Source organism: Trichosurus vulpecula, chromosome 8 (assembly GCF_011100635.1).
Source record: "Trichosurus vulpecula isolate mTriVul1 chromosome 8, mTriVul1.pri, whole genome shotgun sequence".
NCBI classification, from domain to species: domain Eukaryota; kingdom Metazoa; phylum Chordata; class Mammalia; order Diprotodontia; family Phalangeridae; genus Trichosurus; species Trichosurus vulpecula.
Window position 1 is genome coordinate 37830561 of NC_050580.1, and position 26360 is coordinate 37856920.

A 26360-nucleotide genomic window follows, 5' to 3' on the forward strand; every position below is an offset into this window, starting at 1 on the left:
CATCTCTATAGGTACATATATTGACTTAAAGGCAGAAAACTCTCAGACTCCACACATGACAGAACTGAAGAAGCTTCCATACATTCCCAAGAGGGGATAATAGTATTAATTGGGTTGGTGGATATGTGAGGAGGCAAGAGAGAACATATGTGGGAGATGTGAAGATAGAATCTACCTGACTTGACCATAATCAATTGGATAGAGGTTGTAAGTCAGAATGAAAGTCAAATATAAAAATGTGGCTGTCAGGGTGAGTGGAAGTGCCTCCTAGTGAAGTCCACCTCTTGGATGCTGTCAAGAGAAATGAGTAAGTTTGGAGGAAGGAGAAATTTTAGGGGAAAAATTTAGTCACACTGGGGACATGTTTAATTTGCAATGCCAACAGGACCTCCAGGTTGAGAAATAACTTATAAGCAGTTGGCCATGTGAGCCTGGCTTTCAAAAGTGATAAATTCTTGTCATATAGTTGTGGGAATCTTCTGCTTAGAAACAATCATTCAGATCAGGGGTGCTGAGATCAACTAGTTAGAGAGTTTTATGGCAGGCCAGGAGATCTGTAAGGCAGTGGAAATACAAAGGGCCCATAAAAGAGCCTTAATGGGCAGGTGATGTATGAGTATCCAGCTATGGAGACTGAGAATAAGTGGCCAGGCATGTAGCAGGAGAACCAGAAGAGCCCAGTATCATGGAAATCAAGAAGAGAAAGGTCTCCAGACATTTCTTGATTGCCCAAGCTCCTACTTCCACTTCCCTCAATTTTTATTTTGAAATTTTGACTGTGTTGTATTATTTCCTGATGTCTTATGGAGCCATTAGCCTCAAATCATTACAAAGCCAAATTTCAAAATGAGAAAAAAAACAGAGTATGCAAAATAAAGTCTGATGAGCTTCATGTCAGTTTTGGTGAAAATTTAATAACAGATCAACAAAAACATGTTCAGTGGACACCAGGGAAGGGTCACAATGATTACAAAGAACAACTCTGTTGTCATCAAGAACAGATAATGTCAGGTTAACTTCATGTTCTTTGACAGAGATATGAAAGTGATGCCTCTTCAAGTGCACAATTAAATGGTACCTGGAATAAGGGAGTTTCTTTTTGTATTTGAATAAAAGATAGAAGCCATGTTTGCTACTGGAATCATAGTTTGAGCTTAAAAAATATCTTCATTGCAAACTTGTGTGAGAATGGAGATTTGGCTTCTTTTTTCACTTTTCAAATCATAGGAGATATATAAAGTTGCTTGATATTACTTGTGCTTCAAATAATGTTAATTGTCATTCATTGATTTTACTGCAGTATAAGTTTCATACAAGCAATGCTTTTCCTTGGATTTTTGAGTTTAATTAAAACATTTTGTTCAACAAAAGCTAAGTTTTGGAAACCTGGAGTGAGAGTCAGGCCACTTTTGTATGAAGCACCAGGTAGTCAATATTTTAGGCTTTGCAGGCTAAAAGGAAAAAAAAAGAATTATGTAGGTATGTGTGTAACAAGCAAAGAAACTTCCCACATTTTTATTGATGAATTTCCAAATATAATCGTGCTAATTAAGTACGTTTTTTATAATAGCAGAGAGGAATCCAAAAAAGGGCATAGGCACACCAGACAGTTTATTACTATCACATTAAATTGAAAATACTAATCAAAACCACTCATTTCTATATAACAGAAGCCCACAGTTTCCTGTACTTTCCCAGTCTGTTATTTGTGCATTTGTCTTCCCTGCTCTGGCCCTACTCTTTCAACCCCCACTTGCCCTAGCAGACTGAGTCTCTGGGACTTGGCTACCTCTTATTCCCACACATTCTAGCTGTAGGCCCGAGGCTATGGAGTGAGCTTTTCTAATACTAACAGTTCATGTGCCCCCTACTGGGCTTGTCCCATGATTATAGGTTAATATCAATACTCAGCCAGACTTTATTTGCTTTTGGGAAAGGGTAGTATAACAAGAATTGTCAATGTGAAACATCACTCTCAGACACCTGGGGTGTATTTTTCTCCAAGGACATAGATAGGAAATGGGCTCCAGAATACACATCTGACCAAGGGGAACTCACATCTTTGAAAGGCCTTCTTAGGGAGTCTAAGATTTTCTCCTCAAGTGGTGTGTGGTTTTTCTGCTGGTCTCCTTGTAGAGCCTTGAAGCTGACTTTCTTTATCATGCCATATCCTTGAGTCATGAGTTAAACCCTGATATCACTTATTCCAATAATCTTGCCAGGATGCTTATGGGAAGTCCCTATATCTTTTAAATCCTTAAAACTTCAAGACCTCTTCTGACCAAAGAGGTGAAGGACAGAAAGTAAATCCAAGGCTTGCGCAAGATCAGGGTTTTATCTTCTTCCCCCTCTCAGCTCCAAGGAAATACTTCTCAAGGGCTTGGATGAAAGTCTTTCACCATTAAACAGTCAGATGTTCTAATCTTCCGGTTCTTAATTGACTTCTAATGTTATACAAAACCTACAGAGGTTTGCAGTAAAATGGTTGAAAGAAATGGAAGCATTGAATGTCGATAGATTTTTTTCACCTGACTCATATTATATACTGAGGAAGGCTGTGTGCTACAGTGGATGGAGCACTGGGTACGGTGCCAGAAGGCCTCTGTACTTTGCTACTTTTGGGACTTTGGGCCCATCCCTTTACTTCCCTGGGCCCTAGTTTCTTCATCTGTGAAATAAGGTGGCTTCCAAGGCCCTTCTCTCTGTGCCTGCAGTTCAGACTACTCATGCGTCCACTCTCTCCTTCAACTTTTTGCTATCGATTGCCACTGCAATTCCTCTACCCCAATTTATCCTACTTTAAAGGGATATAATTTTGGATTTTCAAGTTAATTTTAGTAAATTTCATACTCTTTATGTCTCCACACGGAAAAAAGCAATGCTTATTCATCATTTCACTATTTCTTCTTGATGACTGACCATTTATAGTCAATACCTCTCCTAACCCATTCTCTTGGGTCTTTTCTACAGGGGCAACCATTCTAGGTTTTTTAGAACATGATGTTATTCTAATTTTTTATTTAAAGGGATTTGTTTTTTTTTAAATTATTTTTATTTTTAATTTACAATACTCAGTTCCACAAGTTTTTGAGTTCCAAATTTTCTCCCCTTCTATCCCATCCCACCTTCCTCCCAAGATGACCTGCAATCTGATATAGGTTCTACATATACCTTCACATTAAACTTATTTCCACAGTAGTCAAGTTGTAAAAAAAAGAATTATAACCAATGAAATGAATCGTGAGAAAGAAAAAGCAAAACAAAAAAGAAGCAAAACGAAAAGAAAAAAAGAGAGCAAATAGTTTGCTTCAATCTGCATTCAGACTCTGTAATTCTTTTTGTGGATATGGATAGCCTTTTCCATCATGAGTCTTTTGGAGCTGTCTTTGAACCTTGTATTGCTGAGAAGAGCCAAGTCTATGAACGTTAGTCATCACAGATTCCATGTGTCTGTAATTGTGAAGGATTTGGTTTTTAAAAACTTATAGCTATCTTAGCCCTTCTCAATCTGTTTCCCCTACACTTAATTCCAGATGCAGCATCACATAGCTATAGAGGAGACTCCTTCTTTCTATCATCTCCCTCTGCAGCCATGCACATTTCCTCCAATATGGGATTCTAGACTTGTGGACTCACCTTTTGACCTTGGATTTCAGGAAGGTCTTTATTGATTCTTAGATGTGTGAACAAATAAACTTGCCTCCCTCAAATTTATCCCCTGAAGCTAGAGAGGGTATCAAGAATGTTGGAGCCATATCTTTAGCATTCATGCTACTCTCTTGTTCTCAGATATAGATAATCTGGACTCCAAAGCAAACTTACAATACACTAGCTAGTTGTGACACATTCTTCCTCCATTGTCCTAGATTCCAATTGGGCTCCTTTCCTACCTGAAGGTACTGTGGGCACAAGGCCTAAAATTTTAGGATATTTTGATTCTTTTTTCTGAATGTAGAGTTTTCATCTTACATAGTATCTGCCCTCCTTTTGTTTCTGTTTTAACTCCAGCCTTCTGACTCCCCCACCCAATTCTTGTTTTTAATATGTCTTTGCTCCCAAATCACCCACGGAATGGTAATGACTGATATACCAAGGGGGCCATTATACCAAAGACACATATTTCTTGCTCCGGTAACTTCAACAAAATTCTTTAGTTCAACATTTCTGAGTCATTTCATGTGCATTATCATCACATGTAAAACAATATATTGAACATTTCTCCTCTATCTCACCAAGCCCCCTTATCAATGAACCCACCTGAGCAAGCAGTTTCATTGAGGTACTTTGAAATTTCACACCATGAACCCTTTGTCATACATTTTCATCTACTTCAAATGCCTTTCTTCCCTCAAAATCTTCCTAGAGAAATCTTCTTTTAAAAATTTTGCTACTTTGATGAATATTTAATGTGCTTTTTCAATCACTTAACCATAAAGCATTGATTAGGTACATACCAGGCACTATCCAAGGTTCTGATGATGCAAAGACTCAAATTAAATAGTCTCTGCCCCTTCGGTAGTTTTTCTGGTGAAAGGGACAAAAACAGATACGAAGTGTGCATCTAGAAAACACTAAGCTGGAAGGCTCCAGAGATGAGGCACTTACCCAGGACGAAGTCTGTCTCAATACTTTTTGTCTCAGTGTTTCATTTGTCCAAAAAGGGGAATTTTGAATTTAATACATGGGAAAACATGAGCCTAAGAACTGTTTTTTGCGGGGCAGCTAGGTGGCAAAGTGAGTAGAACTCTGGCCCTGGAGTCAGGAGTACCTGAATTCCAATCCGGCCTCAGACGCTTGACACATGTGCTAGCTGTGTGACCTTGGGCAAGTCACTTAACCCCAATTGCCCTGCCAAAAACCAAAAAAAATGACATAAAAATAATTGTTTCTTGATTATTAGACAAATGCACATTACTATGTTATTGCTTGGCCTGTAGGTATGAGGATTTATTAAACTGCTCATTAATCATTCCACACTAGAGTGAGGTCTTTAAGTGAAAGTGTGTTTCTAAGAAATGAACTCCGATCCTAGTGGAAGAATGACTATCTCTCTGCACTGACAACTGGTGATTGACAGAGCTGGTTGATAAAAGAGAGGCTCAGTATACCTCTCTGGAGTTATATATGTTGGCTGAAAGGCAGAAAACCCTCAAACACCAGACATGGGAGAACTGAAGAGGCTTCCATACCTTTCCAAGTAATGATATGAGACCTTTCTGAAAGACTCTTCACTGCCACTGCCCTGGTTCAGCTCAGGATTGGAGTGGCCCACTAATAGAGAGAAAGCCAACCTAGTCCAGCAGCTATGCACCTGATCTGCAGTGGGGGAGCAGTCTGGCTTAGCAACGGGCTAGTCTTATAGCACAATGGCTCAGTGAAGTTTTCTCAGAACAGCTCAGCTTCTCAACAGATCCACCCTCCAACTCAACCCATTTGTCAACCTTTGTGAGAACAGACCTTATGGGTTCCAGAGTTGTTAGTTACCCTCACCACATGTATCCCTATATCTGTGCCTCACTGCAGTGGTACAATAATTTTGTGTTGACTCTCCTTATAGAAGTCAGAGAGATTTAACAGTCACCCTTTTGAGGACCCAAACTTCTAATGTGGATCCATATGTAAGCCAAGGGGACAATGAGAGAATTTGCAAAGTAAGTAGAAGAAAAATTTATTGAAAATAAATGTAAGGTAATATTTGGAGTGGAAGGCACTAGCAACTGGGGGAGGGGTCAGAAAAACCCTTGTGCAGAAAGTGACGTTTGAGCTAAGCTTTGTGAAAATTAGGAATTCTAAGGGTCAGAGGCAAGGGAGAAGTACACCCTAGGCATGTTGACTACAAAGGCCTTACAAAAGCAAGGTTATTGGAGATAGCATTGTGTGAGAAACAACAAGAAGGCCAAATTTCTGAACAATGGAATAAATGAAGAGGATTTATGACATTGAATATTGGTTCCACCCATGTTGTGAAGGGGGTCAAATTCCAAAGAAGTTTATATTTGATCCCAGAGATAACAGGGAACCAGTGAAATTTGTTGATTAGGGGAGTGAAATGGTCAGACCTGAGCTTATGTAGTGGCATTTTAGCCAAAAATAAGCATGTTTGGAAGAGGGTGCCTTTTTAGTGTATGGATAATGAATTTAATATTATACTTATTTAATGTAAAATTCCTATGGACATTAAAGAATGATACCAGGCCAAGATATATAGACCTGTGAGCTATCTCCATAGTGATTATGAGGTTACCAAGAATGAAAGTGTAGAAAGAGAAGATGGCCCGGGATAGAACCATGGGGAAAAGTCATGGATCTATCATTCAATCTAGACTATGATCCAGAAAAAAGATTGACAAAGAGCAATAAGACAGGAGAGAGACAGGGGAAAACAGAGACAGAGAAAGGGAGAGAGTAAAAGGGGGAGGGAGAGAGACAGAGAGAAAGAGACAGAGAAAGAAAGATTAGAGAAACCCAGAGAAAAGAGTATATGGGTGAAGAGGGTAGTCAACAATGTGAAATGCTGTAAAGAGCCCTAGAAGAATGAGGACTGAGATAAGGCCATCAGACCTGGCTATTCAGAGACCATCAGTAATTTGGGAGTGATCAGTTAGAGTTGACCTATGATGACTGAGGAAATACTTCAAATATTTCAGAAGAAAAGAGGGTAGGTAATTTGAATAGATAGCTTTTGTTGGGAGATGGCAATTGTCTCTGCGTTCCATGTGGCATGTGTGGCTTTTTCCCATGTCCTCTTATAAATGTTCCATGATTCATCTACCCAATATCAAGCCCAGATATTTTGCAATGTCTTTACTTTGTATAGGTGCCAAGGGAACACAAAGAGATACTCTATCTGAGGGAAGTACCGTGCCATATAATGACAGGCATTCCCAAGGAGCAAACCGAAAGGAATGAGAATTTTACTTTGTTGTCCCACAGCTTAAGCCCTTGTATACCCAGAATTCCTTAACAGTATATGGTCCCATGCATGCACAAGTACAAATATGTGCACATGCGTATGACATGTTATGAGGTAGTTTTGGGGGTAAATTTCATCTTTCTACAGTTTCAATTGAACCTCTTTCTATTTCTTGGCATTCTTCCCTCAGCTGGCTGAAAAATATGCCTCCATCTATACTCTGTATATTGGAACCCAGCCTGTTGTGATGCTACATGGATATGGCATTTTGAAGGAAGCTCTAATTGATCAAGGAGATGCATTTGTAGACAGACCAATTCTTCCAGTGATTGATGATGTAGTCAAAGGAAAAGGTAAATTTAATGTATTCAAGCAAATGATACGGCAGAATTTATCCAGTAAAATCTCCACCCCATCACCACACCTCAGTGCATACCTACTGGTTTCATTTTTAGTGTTCTGTTTTTGGCATCTAGTTCAAGACCTTCAATGTAGTAGGTACCTGACACTTGCTGTGCTGCATTGCATTTTGGTTTGAATTGAATAAAAGTAATTTTGATCAATGAATTACAGCAAAAATCTCATGTCCGCCTTGGAGACTGTGCCCTCCACTATCTCCAGTGTTAGAATGACCAATGTTCTGTTCCTTTCCTTTGTCTAGGAGTTATTGCAAGTCATGGAGGGAGGTGGAAACAACTCTGCAGATTTTCCCTGATGACCCTAAGAAACTTTGGGATGGAGAAGAGAAGCATTGAAGAGAGAGTTCAAGAAGAAGCTCAATGCCCTGTGGAAGAGCTCAGGAAAATGAATGGTTGGTTTCCATTTTTTTCTTCCTGGGCATGTGGGGTCCAACTGCTCATCTATCCTCAGTCTTACATACTTGCTCTGGAAGTCATTGTAAAAGTCTCTGCTTTGGTGTACTGACCAGGAAATCACTCTATTGGGCCAAAGAAGTGCCTTCTCTCTTCTCATACTCAGGTATTATGAGCTTATCTAGTTTCCCTATAAAGGGTAAATGAAATTGTCCAGGAGAATAATAATCACTTGCCTTAGAGGAATTAAACACTGTCTCCAGGTATGGAAAGAAGAGATGTCTAGTTTCTATGAGATTGGAAACATTTCAGTTAAAGCTTTTTTTCCCCCCTTGGTATATTTTCTCTGCATTAGGTCAGCCCACTGATCCCACCTTCATTCTTAGCTGTGCCCCCTTCAATGTGATCTGCTCTATCCTCTTCCGTGATCAATTCAAGTACAATGATGAAAAATTTCTATGTCTGATAAAGCTGTGAAATGAAAACTTTCAGCTGCTTAATTAATCATGGACACAGGTAAGGCCAGAGCTGTCTTTTTATTCTGTGGTTTGTTGAGTTATGTAACAGGATCAGTGTACCATAGGCTTTTATATTTTAGCAAGTTCCCTAACAAACATGAACACACATACAGATTCACATATCATACTCTCAAGGATCATAAAATCGTGGAATACATTTGGCTCACAAATAAGATCGAGGTAGACAGTCTGTTCCTAGTAGCCCTCTGAACTAATTCTAGGTCATGCAAATATTTAAGTAAAAATGAGAAACCAGACTGGGGCCTTGGCTATACCAAGTGGGATATTGTTTATAGATGTGGTCAACTAAAATAGTTATCAACAGAGAGCCAGCCCAGGGCATTCTGGAGGGATTAGGGAGGACAGGTGGACAAAGCTCATTTACTAAGCCACTTAGCACAATAGCCTACCTGAGTTTGGGAGTGCTATGGCCTAGCCTCTACAATGGATGAACATGGAGGGTCAAAGTCTTCATTCACTGAAAGCAGAGCTAAGGATCCTCACCAGCTGAAAACAAGCTTTATTTTCTTTTACCCATGTTCTGTTCCACTTACTTTCTGTCATACATACTCTAGGTAGAACTTTTTCCCTTGGAATACAAGATTTTTGTGGTTTATATGACAGTAGCCTAGCACAGTAGCCAGACTTGGTTCATATTGAGTACTGCATAAATGCTCAATGGATTTTATTAACTTAATGTGAATTGAATTTAAATAATGGGATGCCTGGTTGTCTATGTTCGTTTTTTTTAACGTAGGCCTTTCCAATGTAAGTAGATTTCCTTTAACTCAAATATCAGCTTCTTTTGAAGAAGGATATACTATTTTGATTTCTGGTACCCTCAGTGGGTAGTGCATCAATGGGAACATTAGTTTTGAGATAATTGCCATTTAGGCTTAGATTTGAGAGGACTTAGGAAACTTGGAATCTGTTCAGAGTAGCTACTGTATCGGTAAGGCAAGATTTATTATATTGATGGTGACCATGAATATACCTGCATAGTTTGGAATCACAAAGTGTCTGTTTAGAAGGTAGAAGAGGTAAAAAACATTTATTCAGACACCAGAGGATCAAATCCCAAAACCAATAACCCAAATTCTACATAGCAGTAATTGTATCCCCAAACAAGTAAGTGCACCTCAATGTAACAGCAAGGAGATTAAAACACAGCATCACAGCAAAGAGCCAAGTCATCCTGTAACCTTCCCCTCTGCTAGGGCCTCCCCAAAGACACTCACTTATGAATCCTAACTGTCTGCTTGCCTGGATCCTCTCCTCCTGCGGTTCTGAAAGCTTGCAGTTCTGAAAGCCCTTGTAGTTCTCAGAGTCCTTGCAGTGCTCTCTCTTTCCTTCTCTCTCTCTCTCTCTCTCTCTCTCTCTCTCTCTCTCTCTCTCTCTCTAATTCTGCTTGGGCTGAATTCTCCTTCTGAATTCTCAATTTTAAATCTGTGTTCTCTGGATTCTTCAATCTCTGGATTCTCACAATTCTCCGTTCTCCAGTATCTCAATTCTGTGGATTCTCAGTTCTCTCAATTCTGCAATCTATAGATTCTGACCTTAATGGCTACTCTGTTTAGGGCCCTGGCGCTTGGCCCCTACTTAGGCAAAGGCATGGGCCTGCCTACAAACAAGCCTCCCCTAATCAAGCTTCCTTTAAGCAACTCTACCTGAGGCCTATTAAATGGGAAGGGAAGATCTTTAATAATATTAACACCATCCTCCCTACTTCTAACTGCCCAGAAGGACTTTTCCTTTGTTTGCTCCTTTGAGAGATCACAAAAGCATAGAATTTAGGGAAAAGAGGAATTTAATGAATAGAAGGTTAGACCTGGAGTGAAGAAGAACAATTCTGAAACCTCCCTCAGACACTTAACAGTTGTATGGCCCTAAAAAGTCACTTCACCCTTGTTATCCTCATTTTCCTTGTGAATAATTATAATTATAATAAAGATAGCAATAATCATAATAATAATACAAGGACCTACCTATGAAATTTGTCATGAGGCTCAAATGAGCTAATATGTGTAAAGCAATTTGGGCACTCATATAGTGATATATAAATGCTACATATTGTTTTTATTGTTACTGTAGAGAGGAAGAAACTGTGTTACAGAGAAGTGACATGATTTATCTGAGGTCCCTAGGTATGTTACAGGGCATGTATACTGACCCAAGTGTTCTGACTCCAAATCCAACCATTTTTTTCCACTTTATCTTTTTTTTTTTGCTGAAGAACAATTTCATCTTTACAAAACAGACATGAACTAATTTAGCAAAAAACATGAATCTTTACCATCTCCAAGTCCTTTTGCTGATATTGTGATTTTCAGCACCATGTTCAGCCCAGGCCTCCTCCCTGTTGGCCAGGAGAGTTAGTGGTGTGGTAATTAATTCATGAAATGATGGTGTAGTTTCCATCTTCAATTTTGTAGGAGCCAGAGACTAAACTGCTCTTCACTTACCACCACTCTCCTTTTTATCTGATTACAATCAATGCCACCAAGAGAATGGAAGCACCTTTGTTTGGGGCTACAGAGGTAAACAAGCTAGGCCTACCCCTGAAGTGGAAAACAGTATCTTGTTTGGGATTCTAGACCCTCCAAATCTGGCATTACCTTAGCTCTTCATCTTGCTCCACATACTGCTCCCCTTCATGTACTTTATGACTGAGACATGCTGGACAATTCTCTGTCCTACATTAAATCCTGTACTTCTTTGACATTCTGCCTTTTTTTCCCTGTTCCCTATTCCTTGAGTGTCCTTCTGGTTTCCTTTTCACCTGTTGAATTTCCACCAATTCATTATAGTCAAACTCGAATGCCACCTACTCCATGAAGCCTACCTTGTTCCCTGCAATCAGCAGTGATCCTATGCTTCAGGATCTCCCATAGGATTTTACATGAATCCTTTTGATGCACCAATCATGTATTATTTATTTAAGAGTCATCAATGTGTATTTATCTTATTTCTTTTATAGAATATGAGCTGCACGTGGGCAAGGATTATATCTTTTAGAAACTTTGTATATCTCTGAACACCCAAGATTTTGATCTACGTTGATTAAGTACTTTATAAATATTCATTGAATTGACCTCAATGGATTAGTAATTGATTGGTACAGACTCATTTAATTGAATGTATAGTGAGAAAGCTCATTGGCCCTCAAACACTCTTCTGGCAAAAAGAGCTAAGACCAGCACCTCACACTGTTTACAAAGGTTACATTCAAATTACATGACAGATAGAAAAGTCCACATAGCATACAACTTTGAGATACAAGGAAAAGATCACCTTTCATATCTGTAAATAGGGAAAGAGTTCATGAAAAAAATGGTTTTAGAGAAGCATGGATGATAAAAAGTGCGATTTGGAGATACCAAATTGACAATTGTTATCCAAAACCAAACCAATGCTGCTCCAATTTGAAGGAAAACGGTTAAACGGTGGGAGATGTTTGCAACAATTTCCTCTGATAAAGATATTAATGACAAGATTTATGTTGAATTGATTCAAATGTATTAGAGCTATCCACCAAATGATAAATGGACAAAAGTTATGAACAAGTATTTCTCAAAGGAAAATGTCAAATAGCCTTATGAAAAATTGTTGTAAATAACCTATAATTAGAAAAATTAAAACTAAAGTAAATCTCACTCTTGTTTGGGAAAGATGATAAAATAAGACAATGGCATGTTGATGAAGCTGCAGAAAAACAGGCACGTCAATATGATGTGGGTGGTTTTGTTCCAGAAAGCCATTTGGAACTGTGCCTCAAAAGTCAGTAAACTGCATACCCTTTCAATCAGCAATTTCTCTCTTAGTTTTAGCCCCTATAGACATCAGAAAAAAATGAAAAGGACTCATATATACAAAAGAGCTAATAGCAGCTTTTTTTGTAGAACTAGAAACTGAGAGGCCATACCCTTTTATTTGAGAATGGCTGAAAAATTGTTACATTAATTTGATGTTATACTATTTTACTGAAAGATATAATGAAAGGGAGCAGTTCAGAGAAGTATGGGGAGAATTATATTAATTGATAAAGAGTGAAATGAGCAGAACTAGATCATTTTGTACAATTACAAAAACATTGTAAAGTCAAAAACTTTGGAAGACTGAATTATTCTGCTCAATGCAATGACTAAAATTGATTCCAGAGGAGCCATGATGGAATGTGCTTCTCTTTTTCTGACTGAGAGGTGACAGATGGAATATGCAGAATGAGACATACATTTATGGACATAGGCAATGTGAGATTTGTGTTTTATTTAACTATTCATATTTATTACAAGAATTTTTAAAATTCTAAATTCAAGAGGCAGGAATAGACAATGTTTGTTAATTGAAAAACAAAATGAAATAAAAGAAGCTGATTTTATGCTTTCTGCTCTGAAGAGAATCTTTCTCTCCCTCTCATGTTAAGTGCTGAGCTTCTGTGATGGTTACACCTTTCTTTTTTCTGAAGTTTCTAATTAATTGCTCTCCCCCAGTCCTAATCACCACTGCCACTCAAACTTGGCCACATTGTACTCTGCTAATGTCCTCTCTCTGGAGGAGAAAGAACCATTGTCTTCTACCCAGCTTTCTTTTTCTGTTCCATATCCATTTTAGTCAATGAAATGAGATTGTTACTCCTTGAACTTCAGTGAGGCCAATGCCTTGTATAACCTTGTATAACCCTGAAACTTTTTCTGTGCAATTAAGATAAGGTGTTTGTCTTCTCATGGCTGCTAGAAATCCCCCCTTTTCCATAATCAATACCAAGTCTTTTCTGAATGGATGCCCTAAATTTTTTGCTTCTTTATTGCACTTTAAAGATTATCAAAATTGGGCCCAAATGACTTTCTTAAAAAAAGTGGCCAAGTCTTGATGTTTCCTTCTAAATGTTTGAAAACATATTTAAAGAATTATAAGTATCCTATGTTAGAGGGACTATTGGAAAAGCAGCCTATTGACAAACTACTGGTGTTGCTGTGAGTTGTCCAGGCCATCTAGAAATCAATTTGGGTCTCTCACTCTCCAATTACTCCATCATGTATGTCCTTTGAGCCAGCAATACCTCCTTTTGGCCAGTACCCCAAAAATAATGAAAAATAAAACATGAGACATTTAAGTAATATGCAAAAAAAGAAATGATTATTTTTATGGGGACTGTAAAGTACTGGAAACTACAGGGCTGCTCATCAACTAGGGGATAGCTGAACAAATTATGGTGTGTGAATGTAATCAAATTCCACAATGTTTTGAGAAATGATTAAAGGGACAGCTTTATACCTGGGAAGACTTTATGAATAGATGCCAAGTGAGCAGCACCAATTTGTAGCATACCACACCCCCCCAAAAAATAAAACAATGGAAATACAAATACCATGCAAGGCTCAAGACCTCTGATCAATGTGAGGACCCACCATGATTTCAGGTCAGGTAATGAAACCTGGTGCCCTCATTCTGACAGAGAGGGGGTGGACTCAAGATATAAAATGTGACACACATTTCTGGCTGTTGCCACGGTGGGGATTTGTGTTGCTTGAGTGTGTACATATGTTTCAAGGGTTTTGTTTTTCTTTTTGTTTCCCAGTGTGCCCTGAAGATGAGAGAGAAAAACAATTTTTATTAATAAAAATTTAACTAATCTCATAAAGAAATGCAGTGCCTTTGAATAGAATATGATATTTTATAAGTAGAGATAAAAGTTCTCTCTTTATGGCAGTAAACTCACATGTGTTTGTTTGGGTTTGGGGGTTGTAGCTCTACAACATTTTACTGGTGTTCAGAGTGTACCTCTTTGGACAGCATAAAAGATTTTCTAAAAGTATAGAGGGAACGAAACGTTTAATTTTGGAGAGAGTGAGGGAGCATCGAGAGATACTGAACCCCAGCAACCCTCAAGACTACATTGACTGCTACCTATCCAAAATGCAGTAGGCAGGATAATTGGAGGAAGTACTTTGCTCCTTGAACAAGGCTGATATTTCAGGGACTCTTACAGGTCACTCTCTTCAAAGCACAGAAAGGGACCTCAGAGAGTCTCAAGGTATCAATGTTCCCTAAGGATGCCATTGGCTTTCTAGTAACTGGGCTTTGATCTGACCCTGTCCTTATCTGAACTCTGTAAGGGAAATGAGATTGGAAGTCTTCTGCTTTGCTGGGTGCTGAGCTGCTGATCTGGGCTTTCCTGTTTGGAGGAGGATATTTTATTGGAGAAAGGCAATAGGAATCAATAAAGAAACATTTACTAAGTGCCTACTATGTGCCTGGTACTTTACTAAGTGCTGAAGACACTAAAGAGACAAAAGAGAGCTTACAGTCTAATGGGGGAGATAATATGGGAACTAATACATACACAGTAAACATTAAAGAGGAGAATTGGGGTGGCAGAGAAGGATTTGGAGTCAGGAAAGCTTGAGTTCAAAGCCATCTTCACACTCTTCCTGGGCACATTGTATCACCATTGTCTGCCTTAGGTTCCTCATCTATAAAATGGGGACAAAAACATTTATCTCTCATGGTAATTATGAGGCCAAAATGATGTTTGCTGTTAACTTTAAAACAGAAGCAGGAGATGGCTCCCTGGATTAAACATCAGGCCAGGTGTCAGAAAGATCTGAGTTCAAATCCAGCCTCACCTAATTCCTTCCCTCCTGACCACAGGCCAGTCATTTAACCTCTGATTTCCTGAAAATGGATCCACTGTAGAAGGAAAGGCCACCCAGCCTAGTATCTTTGCCAAGCATAAACAATGGGTTCATGAAGGATCAGACATGACTGAAATCACTGAATAATAAGAGATTACAAACCCTAAATTATTACATAAATGCTAGGTATTACTTTAAATGCTAGCTATTACTAGCTTCCATAAAAGCACTCAATATTAATTAATTTAAGGAAGAGGGCAGCCTTTGTTTTGCTCCACAGAAAAATGAAAAAAGATTCAAAAGCCTCCCAGAAACCCACAACCCAATTTGGAAAACAAATAAAATGCTTTTAGTGTAGCATACTGTTCTATGACAATGAAAATTTACTCAGAGGTGCCATCAGGACATCAGTTCCACATTCCACTTAATCCTCAATTATCTCCCAGTGCTGCATAGTTTCACTCAGACTGACCAGACAAAGTCAGGTTATGGTAGGTATAAGAGTACTGAGTCTGAAATCAGGAAGCCTTTTGTTCAAATCTGGACGCAGAATCTTTATAGCAGTAAAACCCTGGCCAAGTCTTTTAACATCTGTCTTCCTCTATTTCTTCAAATATAAAATGGAGATGATGATAGAAAGAGATAATATTTGTAAGGTGCTCCGCACAAGGCCTGGCACATAGTAGATGCTTGATAAATGCTTCTTTCCTTCATTCCTTCACACTCTAACCCAATTAATTAAACTTCCTGTACAAGGAAAAATCATTTTGGGAATGCTGAACAGGCAATCCTCTTCTTCATCGGATCTGAACTTTCCAAATAACTCCTATCAGTGGGGGAGGAGGGTGGAGGAGAGAAGAATTGAAAGTAAATGTCTTCTTCCCCTCCACCCCCAACCTTGTCATGGCAGTAATCTTGAACTTTTTTTCTGTATTCACCCTACAACCACCCTAGTTCTGTTCACCATCATGTCTTATCCAGACAACGACAATTCTCTCCTATCTAGACTCTTAATTCATTCTTCACAAGTGTGTAAAGTTAACATACATAAAGTCATTCCCAAGATGGGGAAGCTTCAAGGCTCCTAAGACACAACATAAATTCATCTGTTTGGTTTTTAACTCCCTTCACAATCTGGCTTGAGCCTCTGTTTCTAGGCTAGTTATCCATTTACCGCATCACACCCTATATGCTCCCAGGCAAACCAGCCTCCTTGTTGTTCTCTGTACATAATATCCCCTCTTTTGCCTCTCTGTCTTTACAAAGTCGGGCCCCTATGTCTGGCATGCAATCACTCACTTCCCTCAACTCTTAGCAGCCCTGATATCCTTTCATATGTAGCTGCTACCTCCTTCAAGCAGCCTTCCCTTATTCTTCCTGTTGTTAGTGTCCATCTAAAATTCTCTGTGTATTTATTTTGTACAGATCCCATGTGTACTTCTCTTTAAATGTGTTGTATTCCTTCAGTAGAATGTAAACTCCTACATGTTAGAGACTGCTTCATTTTAATTCTTTGTTTATATCCCCACTACCTAGCACTTTGCCTGGCAATAAGAGATATTTCTTACCTATTTGTTGATTTATTTAATATACTAATAAAAATGTTAAACTGCAAAGAACTAAACATAGATCATTGAAACATTCACTAGAAACTTTCTTCCAGGTTGACACCAAGACTCCTTTAACCCCCTCCCTAGAAGTAGTGCCACCTTGTTCCTGTTACCTCTCTATATTTCTGCCTTTATTTCAGTGATTGAACCAATGGGAGATTTTTAAAAAATAATGTTGAATTTATATGAAAGCATAAGAGTACTGATTACATTGCTTAATATTTTCTCATTGGTAATTTGTAGGTGAAGGGCTCTGTTTTCATTCCCCCAAATACTCAAGTGTTGAAAAATCTAATTTTTGATCATTACAGTTCTAATGTGTTAAAGTTGATGTTTCTTTTTGTTGGTTAGCCTCTGAATTCTATCAATACACATTTTGTCCTCAGTTTTTTTAGCAATTTGCATTTTTCATTATTAAAATCTTACATTCATGATTTCAAATTAATTCTATATTTCTAAGATATAGAAGTTCCTTAAATTATTAATCGTCCTGTCTTCAAGATCATTTTGGTTTGTAGAGAGCTAATGTTTTCCACTGTCAAAATTTCTTTATTTTCTAGTACCAAATCTGCTGGTGAAACTCACCTTCAAACAATCTACAGAGCTTTAGAAACATTGCTCATCATATGTTCCAAATTGTCTATTTACTATTTCATTTTTGAGACCTGTTATCTCAGGCCGCTCTTCATCCTTATTTCTTCTTTTAATTCTTTTCTCTTTGTGAAACACTTTAGTAATTATAGCTATAACATTCATATCATGCTTCAAAAACTTCAAAGCACTTTACAAATATTATTTCACTTGATCACCAGGAGGTAGATGTATTACTATCACCATTTTAGAGATGAAGAAATGGAGGCTGACAGAAGTGAAATGACTTGCTCAGGCTCATATAGATAGAAAGGTTTGAAGGTGGATTTGAACTCAGGTCTTCCTGACTCCAAGTGTAGCACTTAGTCTATTGTGCCACCCAGCTGCCTGTAGGGTAGCTGTTCAACCTTAGTTTTTTATTGACACAATAGACAACATATTTTGATTTGCCATTTTAGTGATAGCTCTGCATTAACTCACTTCCTTACTAAAACATTTATGCAAATTTCTATGCTTGTAGGAGGGCCACATAAAAAGCACTATCGGCTGCAGGCCCAGGGGCACATTTTGGACAGCCCTGCTCTAGGGTGTTGTTCCTTTATTTCTGAGAATCCAATAATACTAACTGCTTGTTTTTCTCATTTATCAAAGTAGCTATTCTCAATTATGTAGTCTGTATTCATTGTTTTATGTCCTGGTCTAGATTATTACTCATTTTCTATCTCCATGAATTTCACTGCCAGTTCATTTGAGCAGAAAATGAACTTCTACCCCAACTTCGTCTCAGCCGTTTTTTAAAAACCATACAGAGCTTCATTTTTGTTCCAGGTAAAATGGTTCCATCATCTACCCTTTTCCATTTTTCCCTCTGTGGCCTTGAAAAAAAAATCATTTCACCTCTCAAGGCCACAATTTCCTTTTCTGTAAAATGAGTGTGTTGGGCCAAGTGAGGTCCAAAGATTTTTGAAGCTCTAAATCCTAGGAGCTTGCACATTTCAGAGAATTTCACAGAATTCATGAGTTGGAAGGGAACTGAGTAGCCACCTAACTTTAAGGGTTGTCATACAAATGAGTTAGAATGCTTTCGCTTCCTCTTTCCAACGAGACAGAACTTATAAAACTGGTTTGAAATTACAGAGACATATTTCATTTCCACATGAGGGGGCTAATGACCAAGACTGGAGTAAAATTCTTCCTTAAGTAGAAAGTTCCCCGTTTATGGAAGTCTTAAAGTTGAAGCTGGATGACCACTTAAGGGAGAATTTTGAAGAGGAAATTTCTGATCAGTCACAGCTTGGCTGTTTGAAGTTCATTTTTCCTTTAAAATTTGAAATTCTGCATTATTCACTGCAAAAAATTTCTCTCAGTTCCCCATTCTGATATTCTGAAATCCCTTCTTCATCTTGTTGTTTTACAAAGATGCTGTCCTGTTTTGTGATGATAATATGAGTATAAGGGGTCACTTCCCAGGTCATTAAGGTTTTAAGTGAATTCCTTGATCAGGTCCTCTCCCTACCATACATATCATTGACAATAAATGGAGACCTGAAAGGGATCCAACTCTCTCCTGTTACATAAGAGGAAACTGGGGCCCAAAGGAATTAAATCACTTTCCCATGGACACATACACACCTTTAGTTGAGGCTAAATTTAAATTCAGGTCTTCATGATCCAAAGTCTAGTGCACTACCCACTATGCCATATTGTTTGAGGGGAAGAAGTTTGCCTGGGAAGGGCAAGCCTATGGTTAGGCAGTGGAAGAGTGAGAGCATGGGGAAGATTCTCATCTCTTGGAGTGGGGAAATGAAGGTGGGGGAGGGCTCCTAGGATGAACTTTATGTACTTCATATGGTTACTAAAGGCTTTCCCTGCTGTCTCTCATTACTTCATTTGTTTTGTGCCTCTCTTTTAGGAAAAAGATAATCCCCAGTCAGAATTTGACTTGGAGAATCTAATAATTACTGGAGCAAACTTATTTGGTGCAGGAGCAGAGGCAATGAGCCGTACTCTTAGATATGGCCTGCTGCTCCTTCTGAAACATCCTGAGGCCCAAGGTAAATACAAGAACAAGACTAGGCTTACTTTCCCAACTCTGTTTCTGGCTTAGGAGCTGGCTACACTTTCCCACTCTTTGGATTTGCAACACTCCTACACAGATCAGCAACAGATCAGACAGTAGTGTATTTAAGAAAATAGGACGCGAAGAAGAATTTCTAGTTATTTAAGTGTGTGAAGGTCTGTCATGGAGAATTCAATTAATTTTAGCAAACATGTATAAAACACCCACTGTGCACCTTCAGCTCTGTCCTTAGGATGCAAAGACTCAAAAGAAACACCCTCTTTCCTGAAATAGCTTACATTCAGCAAGGGCTGGTTCTGCTGGATTCAAAAAGTGAGAACTAAGAACTATGGATAAAAGTTGAAAATTCACAAAATGGAGACTTTATGTAAGGAAAAACTTGTCAACTATTAAAGTTCTCCCAAAGCCCATTCAGCTGTCCTGGAGGTCATGAGTTCTCACCTCCTGGAGGTTCTCCAGCAAAGGCTGGATAATCATTTGCTCATTCCTTTAGAACAGGATTCTTGTTCAACTAGGGATGGCCCTAGGTGAAAACATGGTATTTCAAGTACTCAGGTTCCATCCCTCTGCAGTTTAGGATATTGAGACCAAAGCTGAGATACATACCTGGTGAATGGCTTAAATCAACATGATTATACCACCACCAGCACTGTCACATAAAAATGGAGACATCTACTTTCATTTACAATAATGGGTGGCATCAATATAAATTGTGCAAGGTTTTCAAATCACTTGACATATTTAATTTTATTTGATGCTGTATAAGGAAGGGGAAATTACTATTTCTATTCTACAAACCATAGGATAATACATTTAGAAGTGTAGGGAACCTTAGGACACAGATAATTTATGATCCCCATTTTTCAGATGAGGAAAATGAAGGTCATAGGTTTCATGACTTGTCTGAATTGACACAGATAGTGTCAAATGAGGAACATAAACACATTTCATCCTGATTCCCAGGCAATAAGCCACAGAAAACCATCCCATTGCTGCTTCAGAAGCCTTTGCCTCCTTGACTGAGTAGAAGGAGGACACTTAGCCCATCTGAGAATCATCCTAGGGCATACCCTCAGGCAGATAATTCACACACATTCTGGTGGGCATTCCCAGGAGCCTGGGAAGTGAAGTACTTGTTCCTTTTTTTTGTCCCTGCAGCAAAAATTCATGAGGAAATTGATAGTGTGGTTGGACCTAATCGAGTTCCTTCCATAATGAACAGACAAGATATGAACTATATGGATACTGTGGTGCATGAAATGCAAATATTCATTGACCTTGTGCCTCTCAACCTTCCCCGTGAAGTGGTCTGGGACACCCAGTTCCAACAATACATCCTCCCAAAGGTCAGCACTCCTGGGACAATGGGATCTCATGTTGGAAGAGATCTTAAATGTCATCTGTTCCAGTGATCTCATTTTAGACATGAGAAAGTTGAATCCCATTGTCATGATCTCATAGAAATTTCTCCTGAAGGCAGTCTTTTGTTACATACAGTTAATGTGGATGTGGTGCTGAATGAAGAATGAGAGGAAGGTGTATACTTGGTTTTCCCTTTTTCTCATTCACTACAACAATACTTTGGAAAGAATATGTGCAGGGGAAATAAGAGACTGAAATTGCTCATTGGAAAATTTTGTTTATGTCATTACCTTTCACTAGACAGTGAAGTGGATTGTTTATATAGCATTTTCTGTCACATTGTGCAGGAGACACTGAGTCTCAGGTCTAATGACTTGACCAAGGTCATTTAAAAATGTTGGAGTTGAGACTATAACCTAGGTCTTTAGACTCCAAAATTCTGCTTTCCAAGGGTTATTAAATAAGTGTTTATTGAATTAAATTGAATTAGACCACCGTTTCCTAGCAATGGTTGAGCAAAACTTTTCTCCCTCAAAGAAAGAAGGGAACATTCCACTAATTTCAAATTTAATATACTCCATTGGGTGCACTTTCAGTTCACATCATCAAAGATTCCACAAAAGCCTACTGTGGGAAAATTTCTGGATCAATTGCTATTGGTAAAAGGCATGAATAGAAGGGTATTTGACCATTGAGTACTTTGGCTTCTCCTGGAGGGAGCACAATTTGGAACCAGAAAAGTCCACACAAAATAGTATTTCTTTCCTTCAGATCCATGTTCTGATTTGATTAGTAGAGTGGATTTCTGCTGAAGAAACTCCCTCAGGAGAAATCCTCTAGAGGCTTTAAGGACTGCCTGGGTCACTGACAATTCATATGTCCTCCCCAGAGTCACACAAGCAGCAGGTGTAGACATGAATTGTAGACCAAGGCACTGAGGGGAGAGAGAGCACAAAGAGCTCAGGGACTTAGCCAAAGCTTCCTACTGGAGGGGGTACCCAAACCATTCCCTGAAGAAAACTAGGTATTCTAAAAGGCTGAAGTGAGCAAGAAGTGCCTTCCAGGTGTGGGACATGGCCATTATAAAGGCATGAAAACCAGAGAGGGAGCCTTGTGGTTGGGAAATACCAGTTGGACCAGTTTAGGTGGAACCCTAAGCAGGGCATGAAGGGGACAATAATGGGAACATAAACCAGGAAAACGAGACTGAAGCCTATGTAGATTCTCAATGGTTAGACATTCTAGTCTATACCATATGCAAAGGAGTGTGCATTTTGTACTGGAGTCAATAGGGAGTCACAGGAGATTCTTGGGACTGGCATACCAAGGATATTCATGATAACAACGGACTTTCCCCTAGAATTTCTTCCCTCCAGGGCACAACAATCTTCCCCCTGCTCTCTCCAGTTTTGAATGACAGCAAAGAGTTTCCCAACCCTGATCAGTTTGACCCCCAGCACTTCCTGGACCAGAATGGGAAATTCAAGAAAAGTGACCACTTCGTGCCTTTTTCTATTGGTAAAGAGAAACCCTTCCCAGCACTACCTCTTAGGCTAGAAGAAGAATCCTGTTCCCCCTTCCGCCCTCCTCTGGCTGAGCCTCCTCTTGGTAGTTCTTCTGAGAACACAGTGCTCCACTGTGGCATGTGACCTACAGTCTTTATTAGTATTCCCATGGCCTTACTTCTTCTCAGACCTTTCAATTGATGAGCTGCCCCCTTATTTTAGTAGAAGTCTGATTCTATTGGAAGATCTGCTGCACAAGGGCTAGCCATGAGAAGAATGGTATGAGGAGGGGATTCTTTCTTGCCCCTAGTGATCACTATTGACTGGAACACAACTCACAATAACAATTCTCACCATTTCTGCCATCTTCATCCTTCCCTTTTACTCCTTTCCCCATTATTGTCCTCGTCCAATAGTGTGTTCCACTTTGGCTGACACTGATATTCTATGACAATTTCTAAGCACAATTTTGTTTCTTTAAAGGAAAATGGTCCTGTCTTGGAGAGGACCTGGCAAGGATGGAGTTGTTTCTGTTCTATACCACCATTCCACAGAATTTCACCATCAAAGCAGTTGGAGAAGCAAATGAAATTAATTTCAAGAATGACCGTGGTGGGTTCTTCAATGCCCCAGACAATCACCAAATGTGCTTTCTTCCTCGCTAAGGAAGAAGACAAAGTTGATTTGGTAAATTAGCCAGCTAGTTTCATCTTCTGGATTCAGTACTCTCATGTTTTGGACTGGAATCCCGTTGTTGGAAAACAATTCCCACCTACTGATTAAAATGGGTCTTAATTTCCAGAGACATGACAGGCAGAGTTTCTTGTATGTCATTTTGTGATAGGGGCTGCCTTATAGAAGTTCATGCACAACCCTCTCACCAATGTCTCCAGTAATGCTCTAATTCCCACCCTCAATTGTAATTTTTGTGTGTGGAGGAAGATCTCTAAAATATCTTCCCCTCAAGCCTCATATTTATTTGTGTGTTTCAAATATCCTAACCAATGGTTTTATTTTGTATTGTTTACCTCTTGGTTGTGAATTTGGGGGTATAAGAAACATGTTATGTTGTATTCACTCCTGATGTGCAAATATGTGCCTGCACTTCTATACATTGAGTTTTTATGACTTCAGAAGCAAAATGGTATTATTGAAGGAGCCTTGACTTTAAGGGTAGGGGACCAGGGACCATTCCTGACTCTAATGCTAACAACTTGCATGGCCTTTTATAAGTCACTTCACTATTTATTCACACATCATATTCTTGATCTCCACCGTGTATGGGTTTGACTCCATAGACCTAATTTTCCCTACTGATTCTCCATCTCTGATACTTTGATCAGTGGACATAGTCGACACACCCACCCATGCTTTAGTGGGCCATTTTCAAAGCTTATATTCAAAGAAGAATTCTCCCTTGATAGTAGCCACAGTAGTGATGGACTTTGCTGCTATTGGCTAGGACAGTCATCACTCTCCATTGATGGAGCCATAGCTTTCTATTTCTGTAAAATCTTCTACTGTTTAGATTCTAACCATGCAAGATCACCTCTATGCTACAACATAACATAATATATGAATCTGTCAAGGATCTATGAGCAGGTCTGAACTGAACTATAACTCAGTAAGTAAATCTGAGAGAATTGCCTAATGTTCTTAGATATCATGAGACTTGCCTGTGCTCACACAGCTCTAAAGTGTTTTATAAGCAGAATTCAGACCTGCATTTTTCAGTCTCCAAGTCCAACATTCTATCCACTATAACACATTGCCATCTCTTCCTGTGGCTCAACCTTCTGCACCCACTTTTTCCTTCACTTCCATGCCTCCCTGTTTTCCCAGATCCTCACTTCATCTCTTGACTCACTTTCTTCCTTTCAGAATCTTGCTCCAATGGTGAACCAGTTCCATTTTAAACTGATCTCCATGTCAAAATCCTTTGTTCCATTGCCCTATGAAGATGGGCATTCCTTACCAAATTCCAACAAGGAATTACTCCTCCATCTTGCCTTCTCTGTTAGAATTGGTTTGGTACTGGACACAGAACTCCTTTCTGACTCACTATGTCTCCCCATTCAGCCTTTGTTCTAATATTTCTCTTTTATACTTAGGCCTCCCACATCCGCCTCTCTCTCACCAGATAAGTGAACTCAATATTTTACTGAAAAAAATTGAGAATGTCTATTGGTACTTTGTTTTACAATTCTATATTCTAAATCACTTCTCCATCACACACACACACACACACACACACACACACACACACTCACACACACACACAGACACACAGACACACACACTTTCTTCCTTTTGTTCCAGTATGGTAGAAGGAGGTGGAGTAACAGTAAATGAAGGTAGTATTTCTCCTTACAACTACCAGCCCCTCTACTTGGGCCCTTGATCACTTCTCCTCCTTTCTCATCTGACAGCTTGGGCCTTCTCTCCTCCCTTATCTTTTCCTAATTTCCATCTCTCCATGTCAACTGCTTCCTTCCCTACTCCTTCCAAACATGTGCACATCTCCCTCATTCTTAAAACAAAATAAAAACTCATCTAATTCCCAGAGATTCACTGGCTGCTCTTTATTGTCTCTGTGTTACTGAGCACTCTTGGCCTTTTAGATTGACCCAACATGCCTTTTTTGAATATCTCTTGAGTTAACAACAGCTCTTCTGACTCAATAGAGCAGGAGGGCTTGCTTCAATGTCTGAGAGGCAGAGGACATTTGAGTATTGGATTAATCTATTTTCTTCTTAAAGGAACAAGGGGGCGGATTCACTCATGGCCAGCAGGAAAGCCACCTGAGAATCTCTCTACAAGCTCTTTTCTACCCCCATTATATTGATTATATTTTCTCTCTCTGTCTCTCTGTGCTTCTGTCTCTGTCTCTGTCTCTGTCTGTCTTTGTCTCCCTGTCTCTGTCTGTCTCTGTTTCTCTCTCTCTCTCTTTGTTTCTGTCTCTCTCCTCCTTTTCACTGTGAGTTTCCTAGAAAAATGATCTATCTATTGGCCTCTACATTTTTGCCACCTACCTAATTCCCTCACTCCCAATCTGGATTCCACTTTCATTACTCAAAAGATACTGCTCTCTCTGAGATTAAAGTGACTTTTAGTAGAAAAATTCTGCTGTCTTTTATCAGTTTTAATTTTTGGCTTCTCTGAAACCTTTGATATTATTGACCACACTCTCCTTCTGGTTCTGTATTTCTCTTCCCTGGATTTTCTTGACACTGTCCTTCATTCTAATTCTCTTCCTCCTCCCTGTGTGGCTACATTGTGGCCAAGATCACTTGAAAGAGAAGACTCTGCTCTCTGGATTAGTTTAGAGCTTTACGGCCAGTAAGGGTGGAAGATGAGTGGGAGCAGTAGCCATGACAAAGAACACTTTAGCTGTGCTTGGTAACTCACAGAAACAGATCCATAATTGTTACGGGCGGAGTTAGAGCCGAGCCCTGCCCTCCTCAGACCTCCACGCCCAGGGCCTGCTGAGATAAACTCTGGGCTCTGAGATATGGGTGGAGCCAGGAGGAGGGGTCTCGTCTTTGTTGCCTCCCTAGAAATTCCAGGTCTTTGCCCGGACCTGCTTGACCACATGGAACTTCCAGCTCTCTGCCTGGGCTTGCCAGAGCACATGGAACTTCCAGTTCTTTGCCTGGACTGCCTGACCGCAGGGAGCTTTGGGTTAGCTCGGGAAGAGAAGGGGAGGAGAGTAGGCAGAGTTGGGGTGGTCCTAGTACCCAGGTGTCCTGATTTTACCTGTTCTTTCACCCACGTAACCAAAGAATGTACCTACATCACTAAAGATATAAAAGTTTGCTGCTATCCTGAATAAATCAGAGTCACTCACCACCTTTGGGTCCTGCCCCATAAATTGTCCGAGAGATCAGGCCCTTTGCTAGGCAATGGCCTGGGTGTGGGGGGCTCAGAGACCCCCACGAGTTGGTAGTTGAGGCCAAGGACCTCGCAACATGTGGCGCCCAGACGTGGGGCAATTACATGGCCGAGCCACACCGTGTGCACCCACGATACCCAAGGTGCCTCCTTCTGGGAGCAGGAAGGAGACTAGCAGGAGGGACTATGCGCATGCACAGCCTTGGGCCTGGTTCAAAATTCTCAGCGAGAAAGGCTTCATCTTCTCTTCTCCGCGTGACAACCCAGTTTCAAAGCTGGTGAGGTAAGGACATCTCTCTCCTTATCATGGGGCAGCGTGCATCCTTCACAGACTCTAAGGACTTAGAGACATTCCGTAGAATACTTCACAAGCTTAGCAAGAAGCAAGGATGCATGATTCATTTGAGAAAAGTTAGGGGCATCACACCACAGCAGCAGCTGCA

The 26360-nt window shown here is 39.6% G+C and overlaps 1 pseudogene; it reads left to right on the forward strand.

Annotated features, from left to right (window-relative positions):
• Nucleotides 1-5162: 5162 nt before the first annotated feature.
• The window catches only part of LOC118829460, a 40335-nt pseudogene continuing 19137 nt past the window's right edge, over nt 5163-26360 (forward strand).